We start from the raw sequence: 2,833 nt of genomic DNA, 5'->3' as shown, positions 1-2,833 counted from the left end.
AAGGAGGGGGGGAGCGATGCTGGAAGAAAAGGGGCTCCCCCCCCCCCTGCAAACGGGCCGCTGCTGCAGGCCCCGGGGAGGAAACACGGTTTCCGTTGCGTCTTTTCGCGGCTTCTCTTTCCGAACCGTCGGAAGTGCAGCGGGGGGAAGCCAAGGGGGAGGGCGGCGGCGCAGAGCTTCTAAGGGCCCCGGCAGGGAGCCCTCGAGGGACGAGGCGCAAGGCGGCCTTTTGGTGCCAGTTTGGTGTAGTGGTGAAGTGCCGGACTCTAATCTGGGAGAAGCGGGTTTGGTTCCCCACTCCTCCACATGCAGCTGCTGGATGACCTTGGGCAAGCCTTAGCTCTGTCAGAGCTGTTCTTGAAAAAGAGCAATTTTCGGACCTGGACGCCGAAATCCCAGCCCCTGTTGCTGACCACGCCTGGGCTGGCATCCCCCAATCTGTGAGAGGCGTGGAATTGTTGGGTATTACAAGTTGAAAACACTCAGTATATCTGGGGTTAAATGTTTATGTTGCTCACAGGAAGTCACATGTTTCTCATGTAACCAATGTTCTTTAGCTGTACAATGCCCGGGAATTTTCTCCCTGATCCAGGAATTTGATTGGGACTAAAGTGTCAAGGTGTATTACCATTTTATGGCTCTCTTCCCGTCTTTCTTTGGTGTTCTGAAGAAGAAGAAGAAGAGTAGCCATACTCACTCTCTTCTAGTTGTGTCTTTGTAGAGTAAGGATGTAGTAGATTTTGCTCTGTTGTTATTTTCATCCCAGTTACCCTTCCCCATGCTGGAATTTAGTAAAAACTTTATATTTTAATCACACATGGACTCTCAGTCTGAATTATTTTACTCTGGCTCTGCTGGACTAACTTCTCTCTGCTAAATACCATTTTTTTTTCCAATATCTCACTATCACCCAACAGGAATTCATGACAGCCAGGTAGGGATGCCAACCTCCAGGTGGGGCCTGGGGATCCCCCGGAATTCCGGCTCACCTCCAGACTTCAGAGATCAGTTCCCATGGAGAAAATGGACGCTTTGGAGGGAGGACTCTGTGACATTTTACTCTCCTGGGGTCCCTGTCCTCCCCTGGCTCCATCCCGAAACCTCCAAGAGTTTCCCAACCTGGATCTGGCAACCCTCCCTCCCTCACCCCCTGCCAGGGGGACCCACCCAACAACCCTAAAGCCTTGCTCCCTCCATGGAAGCTCACTGGGTGACAATGGGCTCTCACACAGACACACCCACCCTCACTGGGTTGTTGTTAGGCTGGCCGCCTTGGGAAATTTCTGGGTGGAGCTTGGGCAGGGGAGAGACCTCAGCGGGGTATAATGCCATAGAGGCCCCCCCCCCTCACCCAGCAGCCATTCTCTCCAGGGGAACTCACCTCATCCAGAGATGAGCTATAATTCCAGGAGGTCTCCAGGCCCCGCCTAGAGGTTGGCAACCTAGCTAGTTGCAAGAATCAACCAGGGGAATGACATTGGGGCCCAGTGGAAGTCAAAACATCAGGCTGGCAGCGGCTCTCTGGGGCCTGTGGGCCAGAACACTCGTTCCATAGCGCCCCTTGCTCCTCCCCAGAAGATTCTTTCTGGAAATACAACCTGGAGCTATGACAATGCAAAACTGGTGCTCTACCCCACACACACACACACACACACACACACACCTTCCTTATCCGACGTGCCAAAACAGAAGCTAGGCAGCAGTAGCAGCATCCTCCGATCTTCATCTCTGCTGGGCATCCCGCGACGGCCCCCGCACCCCTTTAGGAGGCTCAATTCACGAGCCCCTTGTTCACCCCACCACCCAAGGTGGCCAGGCTAGGCATGTAGGGAGACAGGAGTTGGGTCCCTGGGAATCAGGAAGGACGTGGGGGACTGACAGTGCTGAATGAGGCCGACTCCCATGCTGGCCAAGCGGCTCTAGACGAGGGGCAATTTTGCATCTAGCGTGTGCTCCACGTTTTCTCAACTGGGAGGATAAAGTGCAGCTCAAAACCACATTCAGACACCCCGGGGGCAACACTGTACTGACTGCAAAGTCACTACCGAACAGCCATAAATAAATCTATTCAGAAGGTACCAAAAGAAGAAGAGAAGAGGAGATTAGATTTATACCCCGCCCTTCACTCAGAGCGGCTTACAAACTCCTTTCCCTTCCCCTCCCCACAAGACACCCTGTGAGGTAAGCGGGACTGAGAGAGCTCTTTCGAGGACTGCTCGAGAGAACAGCTCAGACAGAACTATGGCTTGCCCAAGGTCATCCAGCAGCTGCAAGTGGAGGCACTGGTATCAATCCCGGTTCTCCCAGATTAGAGTCCGCGCACTTAACCACTGCACCAAACACTACACCATAAAACCCGATGATCAAAGAAAGCAAAAGTGGCATGCAGTGTAGAGGGGAATTTCTGTTCCAAGGTGGGTTTTGTAAAATAACAGTGGGAAAGGCCAATGCGGAGTTGCCCTGGGACACATGATAGAGCAGGGAGAAGACCTTGTCCCCTCCAGCGAAGCCTTTCCAATAAACTCGTAAAGGCCGAGTCCTGGGCAGGACACAGTTAGGAAACGTTTCACAGCAAGCAGCCAGCACTGCTCTGAACATTGCTGACTTGCATGCTGCACCCAGCTACTACCTCTTGGCCAAGGCACTAACGTCCATTTCCAAGACGCAGGCTAAGCAAGGCGAGGAAATGGAACGAGAGGCAAACATTTCCTGGCTCCTGTAAATCCCTTCAGTGGGACCACACCAGGGCAACCACCACTCAGGGCTTCTCTCCGTTCCATCATATTTACAGCACTGGGGGGGCTCATACCCCTGTAATAGACCAAACTGCTGC

Source organism: Gekko japonicus, unplaced genomic scaffold (genome assembly GCF_001447785.1).
Source record: "Gekko japonicus isolate JY-2015 unplaced genomic scaffold, Gekko_japonicus_V1.1 scaffold3202, whole genome shotgun sequence".
Lineage (NCBI taxonomy): Eukaryota > Metazoa > Chordata > Lepidosauria > Squamata > Gekkonidae > Gekko > Gekko japonicus.
This window is presented reverse-complemented; position numbering follows the sequence as displayed.